General features: G+C 46.2%; 1 pseudogene; it reads left to right on the plus strand.

Annotated features, from left to right (window-relative positions):
- The first annotated feature begins 4355 nt into the window (after nt 1–4355).
- LOC121486128 lies at nt 4356–5499 on the plus strand (annotated as a pseudogene).
- Nucleotides 5500–9273: the final 3774 nt, after the last annotated feature.

Genomic DNA, 9273 nt, shown 5'->3' on the forward strand with positions numbered 1-9273 from the left:
ACTGCTGCGCCACCCAGGGATCCCTATCTTATTAATTCTTTCAAAGAACCAACTCCTGGTTTCGTTGATCTATTCCACAGTTCTTCTGGTCTCTATTTCATTGAGTTCTGCTCGAATCTTTATTAACTCTCTTCTTCTGCTGGGTGTAGGTTTTATTTGCTGTTCTTTCTCCAGTTCCTTTAGGTGCAAGGTTAGCTTTTGTATTTGAATTTTTTCCAGTTTTTGGATGGTTGCTTGTATTGAGATGTATTTCCCTCTTAGGACTGCTTTTGCTGTATCCCAAAGATTTTGAACGGGTGTATCTTCATTCTTGTTAGTTTCCATGCATCTTTTTAATTTTCTCTAATTTCCTGGTTGACTCATTCATCTTTTAGCAGGATGGTCTTTAACCTCCATGTGTTTGAATTTATTCCAAATTTCTTCTTGTGATTTAGTTCTAGTTTCAAAGCATTATGGTCTGAAAATAGCAGGGGACAATCCCAGTCTTTTGGTATCAGTTAAGACCTGATTTGTGACCCAGTATGTGGTATATTTTGGAGAAAGTTCCATGTGCAGTTGAGAAGAATGTGTATTCAGTTGTGTTTGGATGTAAAGTTCTGTAAATATCTGTAAAATCCATCCAGTGTATCATTTAAAGCTCTTGTTTCTTTGGAGATGCTGTGCTTAGAAAATCTGTCATTTACAGAAAGCACCGTGTTGAAGTCTCCCAGTATAAGTGTATTATTATCTAAGTATGTCTTTACTTTGGTTATTAATTGATTGATATACTTGGCAGCTCCCACATTAGGGGCATAAATATTCATGATTGTTAGGTCCTCTTGTTGGATAGATCCTTTAAGTATGATATAGTGTCCCTCTTCATCTTTTACTACATTCTTTGGGATAAACTTTAATTTATCTGATATGAGGATTGCTACCCCTGCTTTCTTTTAAGGACCATTTGTATGGTAAGTTGGTTCTCCAACCTTTTATTTTCAAGCTGTAGGTGTTCTTAGGTCAAAAATGAGTCTCTTGTAGACAGCAGATAGATGGGTCTTGCTTTTTTATTCAGTCTGAAACCCTGTGTCTTTTGATGGGATCATTAAGCCCATTCACATTCAGAGTTACTATTGAAAGATATGAATTTAGTGTCATCATAATACCTATTCAGTTCCTGTTTTGTGGATTGTTTCTTTGGACCTCCTCTTTCTTTTACAGAGTCCCCCTTAATATTTCTTGCAGAGCTGGTTTGGTGGTCACATATTCTTTCAGTTTCTGCCTATCTTGGAAGCTCTTCATCTCTCCTTCTATTCTGAATGAGAGCCTTGCTGAATAGAGTATTCTTGGTTGCATGTTCTTCTCATTTAGGACCCTGAATATATCCTGCCAGCCCTTTCTGGCCTACCAGGTATCTGTGGAGAGGTCTGCTGTTAATCTAATATTTCTCCTCATATAAGTTAGGGATCTCTTATCTCTTGCTGCTTTAAGGATTTTCTCTTTATATTTGGAATTTGCAAGTTTCACTATTAAATGTTGAGGTGTTGAACAGATTTTTATTGATTTTAGGGGGGCATCTCTCTATCTCCTGGATCTGAATGCCTTGTTTCCCTCCCCAAGTTAGGGAAGTTCTCAGCTATGATTTGTTGAAATGCACTTTCTCGTCCTCTGTCCCTCTCAGCGCCCTCTGGAATCCCAGTTAAATGTAGATTTTTCCTTCTGAGGCTGTCATTTATTTCCCTTAACCTTTCCTCATGGTCTTTTAATTGTTTTTCTCTTTTTTCCTCAGCTTCCTTACTTGATGTCAACTTGTCTTCTATGTCACTCACTTGTTCTTTTACCTTGTTAACCCTTGTCATTAGGACCTACAGTTTGGATTGCATCTCATTTAATTGATTTTTAATTTCGGCCTGATTAGATCTAAATTCTGCAGTCATGAAGTCTCTTGAATCCTTTATGCTTTTTTCCAGAGCCACCAGTAGCTTTATAATTGTGCTTCTGAATTGGCTTTCTGACATCAAATTGTAATCCAAATTTTGTAATTCTGTGGGAAAGAGTACTATTTCTGATTCTTTCTTTTGTGGTGAGTTCTTCTTTCTAGTCATTTTTCTCAGTGCAGAGTGGCTAAAAACAAGTTGTACTTGTTAGAAGCGCAAACTCTTCTCTTTGTAGCGTTCCAGCTGTTCTCTCTTTAAATCTCAGGTTGAATTCGTAGGTTTTCAGGATAATTTGAAAGTTATCTAGGTAAGTTGGCGGGGAGAGGTGACTTGGGGACCCTACTCTTCTACCATCTTGCCCCGCCCCCCTCTGAGAAGGTGATATTTGTGTGGTCTGAAAGAAGTAAGGATATAAAAAGTATCCCAGGATGGGGACGCCTGAGTGGCTCAGTTGGTTTAGTGTCTGCCTTTGGCTCAGGTCATGATCTCAGGGTCCTGGGATCAAGTTGCTCATCCAGCTCCCTGCTCCATGGGGAGTTTGCTACTCCTCTCCCTCTGCCCCTCCCTCTGCTTTTGCTCTCTTGAGCTCTCTCTGTCAAAGAAATAAAATCTTAAAAAAAAAAAAAAAGGAGTACCCTGGGGTGGGGGAACAGCAAGTGCAAAGGCCCTGAGACAGGAGTCCTGGGGAGGCGGATGTGACAGAGCATGATGAATAAGCAGGAGGGAAGTAGAAATGAGCTCAGAAAGGCCACCATATGGACTTTTTATCAGAGAGGTGGAAGAGCAAAGAGGAGTTAGAGCAGAGGGGGAATGTAGCAAAGTGGTTTAACATGTCAGTCTAGCTGCCATGCTGAGAAGACACTATGGAAGGGCCAGAGTTGGCTGGAAGTACAGAGACCAGAGGGGCTGCTGCAGTGAGTCGGGTGACAGATTCTGGTGGCTTGGACCAGGCTGGAAGAGGAGGCTGTGAGCAATGGCATCTTGGATGGACTTTGGAGATAGATCCAGCAGGGCTTGCTAATGAATCAGGTATGAAGGGTGAGAGATCCTTGCAGAAGTGAACTTGTCCAGCCCTTGGGAGGCAGCCCCTGACCCTAGAAGGCCCTGAGTGCATGTCTATGGCCCTGGTGAAGAGGAGATCACCCCAAATGCCTCAAAGATTGGCCACTAAACAAGAATGGTGGTAACATGCAACTCTAATTGCTTTGCATATTTGCATCAGTGGAAAATCCAGCTCTTTTTATTAAAAATAGATTAGAAAGAGCTGCTCCATGGACACAGCAGGCAGGGCTGGGACGCAGGGGGCATGTTAGAGTGTCAGTGCTTATGGGACACAGGTGAGGTTATGAGAGCTAGGGTGTCTGATACTCATGGTCACAGTCTACAGCCTTCCTTGGAACCACAACTGGACACACACTGGAAAGGGGGCAGGGATATCACCTAGATCAATCTTCCGGGCCAATGCCCTGAACAAAAATCCCAAATCTCTGCTTGACCTCACCCGAGGGGATGCCCCTCCCAGAGGCAGCCATGGCCAGTAATAGGCTGGCTGGGGGTGTGAAGGTCTGGTCCCTTTGTTTCTATTCAGGGCAACTCTGAGGAGCCATTCAGCTCCAGAGCTCAGCGTGGGACAGTCAGCAGCCTCACTTGTAACCACACCATAAGCCAGCTTGTCCCTCCACCAGATCCTGCCTTCCTCACTTCCTTCTGGTGCCTCTCCCCGCAGAGAACTCCATCCGCCCCACTAAGCCTGCCTCCCAATCTGTGTCCAGGGGCCCCGATCTAGCACAGTGGGCCACCACGGTTTCTAACAGCTACATTGGGTGCTCCCCTGGCAAATTAATACTTGGTTTGTCTGGGACTAAGTCCACCATCCTCCCTGCCTCCTCCATATCTGCCTTGGGACCTTCCTCATCTGAGGAATGGCATAGTCACCTACCCAGTTGCCCAAGCCAGAAATACAGATGTTGTCCCTGATACAGCTTCTCCATTCAGAATTTCTTCCCATTCGTATCTCCCTTCCAGCCATGGCTTATTCCAAGTGCTCTTTGAGAATAACATCATTTACTTCCAGAAAGTCCTTCCTTGTATGCAACTAAAATCCCTGGTGGTGCCATACTGTCGAGGTGGAGAGTGTACTGGCTGTGAAGTCACATAGACTTGGGTCCAACTTCTGTTCTCCTCGTTGAGGTGCTGAGGAAGCACAGGCAAAGACTGCGTCTCTCTCTCTGGGTCTTTTTCCTCATCGTAAAATGGGACTGGTGAGCCAACTTAAAACTTACTGCAGTGAGTTTTTGTAAGTCACATAAGTAGGTTGTGACCTTCCTGGGTTGCAGGATCTCAGCACTGGGTTCCCCGCTTGCTGTCATCCTGTGACACCTCAGCTGGCTACCCCTTCCTCCTTTTCTCCACCCATAGCTTCATCCTTGTAACTCGGCCACCATGTTCCAAGTGTGCCTAGTCCAGGGCTCCATCCTGAAGAAGGTGCTGGAGTCTCTTAAGGACCTCAGCATCGAGGCCAGCTGGGACATCAGCTTGAGCAGCATGAACCTGCCCAGCGTTGACTCGTCCCATGCCTCCCTGGCATAGCTCGTCCTGCGGTCCCAAGGTTTCCACACATCAGGCTGTGACAGTGACTTGGCCATGGGCATGAACCCCACCACTCTGTGCAACATATAAAACTGTGTGGGCAATGAAGACATCATTATGCTAAGAGCTGAGGCTGATGCAGACACCGTGGCACCAGTAATGGAAGCTCCATTTCAAGAAAAGGTTCAGGGGCTTCTGGTTAAGTGTCTCCCTTCAGCTCAGGTCATGATCTCAGGGTCCTGGGATACAGCCCCACATCAGGGCCCTGCTCTGACTCTGCACCTCCCCCTGCTTGTGCTCTCTTTCTCAAATAAGTAAAAGCTCTACCAAAAAAAAAAAAAGAAAGAAAGAAAAGTTTTCAGTCTATGACATGAAGTTAATCGATTTATTTATTTAATTTTTAAAGATTTTATTTATTTATTAATTTGAGACACACACAGAGAGGCAGAGACATAGGCAGAGGGAGAAACAGACTCCCTGCAGGGGATCCTAATGTGGGACTCAATCCCAGGACCCCGGGATCATGCTGAGCCAAAGGCAGATGCTCAACCGCTGAGCCACCCAGGCATCCCAAAGTTAATGGATTTAGATGCTGAACTTCGAATTCCAGAACCCGAGTGAAGCTGTACAGGAAAGATGTCTTCTGCTCAATATGCACCTGTATGCCGAGATCTCAGTCATCCTGGGGACCCTGGTGTAACCAGTTGTGCAAAAGACCTAGTGAGATTTTCTCCAAGGGCAGAAACCTGGGAACAGAAATATTAAGTTGTTTTGTTGGTAGAGAGGAAGAGGCTGTCACCATAGAGACGAGTGAGCCAAGTACAGCTAACTTTTCACGGAGGTCCCTGAACTTCTTCACAGAAGTGGCCCCACCCTCCCCTGTGATAACACTCAATATGCTGCGCACAGACCCCTTGTTGTAGGGCATCAGATTGCTGGTGCCAGACATGGGATGCACTATCTGGCTCCCAAGATCGAGGATGAAGAAGGATCTTAGGCCTCTTAAAATCCAAGAAAATAAGCTAAGCTCTCTGAGGATTGCTTCTGAGATGCTAGCATATACTTTTTAAAAAAGATTGCATTCATTCATTTGAGAGAGAGAGAGTGAGTGAGAGAATGAGAGAGAGCATGAGCAGGGGGAGAAGCAGAGGGAGGGGGAGGAGCAGAGGGAGAGGGAGAAGCAGTCTCCTCGTCAAGCAGAGAGCCCAATGAGGGGCTGGATCTCAGGACCCTGGGATCATGACCTGGGCCGAAGGCAGACGCTTAATCGGCTGAGCCACCCAGGTGCCCCTATATATACTTCAGTGTCTTCTGCAACTGAGTGTGTGCCTCTGAGTACATGTGCAGATAATAGTTTTCTGCAAATAACCATTTTTCCCCTCCCGTTCTCTATAATTTGGTTAGAGAATCAAGTCTAAGCAGATCTAGTCTTGTTCATCTGGAAATACTTCCGCCTTACCTAGAAATACTCCTCAGGATTTTTAGAACAGAAGGGGTTTGACTCTATGTGCAGTTTTAAGACTTTTTCTCAATTTAAAGGAGTTATTTGAATTTCAAAAGCAAACCAAGAGTTAAATAAGTAGAAGTAAAGTGTTTAGCTTTACCCTTGGCGCATAAGATGCCAGTACATAGTAATCATAAAAAAATTTGCTATTTTTATTGTTTCTTTTGTTCTGGGAGTTCCTGATACCTGTCTCTGCATGGGCTTAATGGTCTTTGTCTGGCTGCGGTGCTGGTGCCCTGACACACTCCTGACCCCTCTGAAATGCTTCCTCAGCAAGACAAACCTCTCTGTGGGAATTTTAGGGGCAGGACCACTCGTAGGAGGCCTTGGTTGTTGCTAGATGCCGAGAAAACAAATATTGTTTTAGAAACATTAATAATTGAAAGGTTTTCAGCACAGAATTGGCCAGCATTAAGGGAATTGAAAATTAAGACTAAGACACTACCTCAAGCAGATTTTCTGATGAATAATTCACAGAGTGAATGCCCACAAAGATCTAGAAGAGAAAATACCTTCTGTGTCTGTGCTCCCCACCCCCGCCACTGGCTCCATCACCTTGACTTTTCCCTGAGCCCTTGGCAGAGGGGAGAGGGGCATCTGGGGAAGTAAATAAAAAGCAACAACACAATAGAGTTCTGATTTGAATTTGTATTGCAGTTTTGCCCACATGTTGCTGTGCGACCACAGATAAATTGTGTCCTTCTCTGAGAAGCAGTCCTACCAACTTTGAACAGACTAGGATTCTTTGAGGTCCAAGTGATGCAAGGGACTTTGAGTACCCACTGGAGGCCTCCATTCCCAGAAAGAGCAATCTCCCAAAGCATTTATAGGATCAGGTTTATTCCATTTCAGGTCTCCCTCCTTCCTTCCTTCACAAGTTTGCTGAGTGCCTGCTGGGTGCTAAACATGGGGGGTTTTGTTTCCCCAGTGTAGAAACTGCACAGGCAAGTGGAATTCACAGTGACCTGGACAAAGAGAGTGAAGCAGAGGTAGTGGGTGCAGGAGTGACATCTAAATTCAGCCTGAGGTGTGATCAGGGAAGGCTTTCTGGAGGAGGCAGCACTTGACCTGAGTCCTATGGAGAGAGTTGGGTAGGAAAAGAAGGGAAGGAGGAGGGTATTCCAGGTTAGAGAGGAAATTTGTGTAAATCTCCAGTAGAGAGAGAAGGAAAAGAACTTTTGTGGGGACAGCAAGGGGACATGGGGCATGTGGGGGAGGGGCCCGAATAAGAGGCTGGACCCTGTAAGGCATTAAGGTCAAGTTAAGGCATTTGCCTGGACTTGATTCTGAGGGCAAGGGAGAGCCAATGAAGGTGTAAGCAGAGTGCTGGGAACTCCATTGATTTGTTTTAGAAAGATCCTGGGAGTGGCGGGCAGAGCACTTGGCGGGGCGTGTTTTTTGGTGTAAACCCTCAGACTGTTGGTGTAAACCCTTCTCAGCCTGATCAAACAGATTGCCTGTCACTATTTTTGAAAAAATTTATTCTTCCTGTTTCTATGGTCCATCCAATCTCAAGCTGCGTTCCTGTCTCAGTTCATACATTACATCTGATCTCTGTGGCAGGCGGGAGGGAATTTGTGTGGGTTCCCAAGATGGACATCCCCCTGCCGTGCCCCCCAGTTGCAGAGTTAGCTCAGACTTGATCTTGCCAAGTTCAGAAGGAAGGAAGGTAGGAAGGCAGTCAGTCCCCAAGGAACACTGGCTTCCTAGACCAGACTTAGAGTGGAAGTCTCAAACTGGTGGCTCCTGCGGCAAATCCGGAACTGTGGTATGTTTTGTTGGAGCAGTGTTTTGTTTGGGGGAAAAAAAATCAATATTTAAAAATCAGATTTCTCATAAAAAAGTCTGAGATTATGATTTTCTAGAGGTAGCAGACATGGTGATCCCCTTCCTTCAAGACAGCCACTGCCGGACACTGAGCGGTCTCTGCCCTGTGGACGGTCCCCTCTATTCCCTGTCACTTCCCTGTTCTGGGGAGTGGCTTCCATCACTCTCTGCCAGTTGCAATGCTGGTTTTCTCCTACAAAGTGAGGAAGAATGTAAACTATTTCTTGGTATCCACCTCTCCATCAAACACAGAAAAATGAGAGATGACAAAAAGAGCCACATATTTCAAGAAAAATGAGCACATATTTCTTTTTTTTTCTAAAGATTTTATTTATTTATTCGTGAGAGACAGGCAGAGACATAGGCAGAGGGAGAAACAGGTTCCCCGTGGGGAGCCCGATGTGAGACTCAATCCCAGGACCCCAGGATCACTGCCTGAGCCCAAGGCAGATGCTCAACCACTGAGCCACCCAGGTGCCCCGAAAGCACACATTTCTTGATGGAAGTAAGAAAATCATTCTTTGATGTGTACACCACATGGGTCTGCTTGAAGGAGTACAGTCTAAGATGCTCTGATCAGTAAATCTGGCTCATGGGGCACTCATGCCTGTTACTTGTCTGGCCTGACCCTGTGGGTTTGAGCCCTGGGGGACTTCAGAGTCCCAAATGTCAGAACCATCTTTTCTGTTGTTCTTCCCAGATTCCTGTGGCCTGGGATCCCACCAAGGGGACACATGTGGGATGTGGAGGTCTGGTTGGCTCAAGCCCTGCCTGGCTGCCCAGCCTTCTCCCAAGTGAGCTCTGCTCATACCTGTGCATGTGTCTACTTTCATTTGGGTTGCAGGAGGAATGGATTCAAGGACTTTTAAAAAAATGCATAAAAGCCATTTGTCTGCTAGAGCTCCTTCATGTACCTTCAGGGCAAACTAAAGCCAAGGAAGGGGACTGACCTACCCATTGTCGCCTGCATGGTCCTGTGTGGGAACAGAGTCTGTGCCCTGCTTCTTTGTTCCCCTGGCTGCAGGCTGAGTGAGGCCCCTGCCCTCCCGGGCTCTATCCTCTGCTCTGCTGTGCTGCTGAACTCTCTGCACAGTTCACCCAGTGTTGTAAACTCTACACGGGCCAAGCCAGAAATGAGTTTGGAGTGGAGGTGGTCAGCCTCAGGGTGTGCTGGCAGGTGGGGATGGAGGCTGGGGCTGCGGGTCTCAGGGAGCCAGCAATTCGGGTCCTTAAGTGACATCTGTGGGCGGGCACTTCTGATTTCTGGCCCCAGCTCAGACAACTTGCAGGTGGAAGTGGTGCCCTCTTCTGCCCTGCTTCCCTGCCGCCTGGCGGACGCCTTAGCCAGTGAATGCGGAGTTCATTCATTCATTCATTCATTCATCCATCCCTCTTCAGTTTCTCCTGTCTTCAGCAAACATTCACCTCCATCTGCATTGT

The sequence above is a fragment of the Vulpes lagopus genome, chromosome 3, assembly GCF_018345385.1.
Source record: "Vulpes lagopus strain Blue_001 chromosome 3, ASM1834538v1, whole genome shotgun sequence".
Lineage (NCBI taxonomy): Eukaryota > Metazoa > Chordata > Mammalia > Carnivora > Canidae > Vulpes > Vulpes lagopus.